Source organism: Tachypleus tridentatus, chromosome 8 (assembly GCF_004210375.1).
Source record: "Tachypleus tridentatus isolate NWPU-2018 chromosome 8, ASM421037v1, whole genome shotgun sequence".
NCBI classification, from domain to species: Eukaryota; Metazoa; Arthropoda; class Merostomata; order Xiphosura; family Limulidae; genus Tachypleus; species Tachypleus tridentatus.
Genome location: NC_134832.1, coordinates 90,421,587 through 90,422,031, shown reverse-complemented (window position 1 = coordinate 90,422,031; position 445 = coordinate 90,421,587).

The following is a 445-nucleotide window of genomic DNA, read 5'->3' as shown; positions in this document are numbered from 1 at the left end:
TGTGCCTTTTAAAGCCTAATGTATTATTTTTAGTTTTATTTGTGGGTATAGTTATCAAAAACATTAAAGCTTTGATTAAACTTTATGAACAAATAAATCAGCTAAATGATATAAAAGCACTTTCATCATATCTAGAATACCACTGTAAGAGTAGTTACATGATAAATATATCAAGGTAAACACTTGAAATGTCAGGTACAAGCTATTATTACAATCGTCAATAAATCATTCTAATCTAGCAAAACCCTATATACTTGCTTTAAACTATTTATCGAAAAAGGAAAGATACATCTGAGGCTTGTTAACAAATAAAAACCTAATAATTTATTTTCGCATGAAAACAATTAGCACAATTAACTCATTATAAGTTCCATAATCCAATAAAACAATTTACTAAAGTTAATCTAAAAATAATTATTTTATATCGAAAAACTCCAACTATATC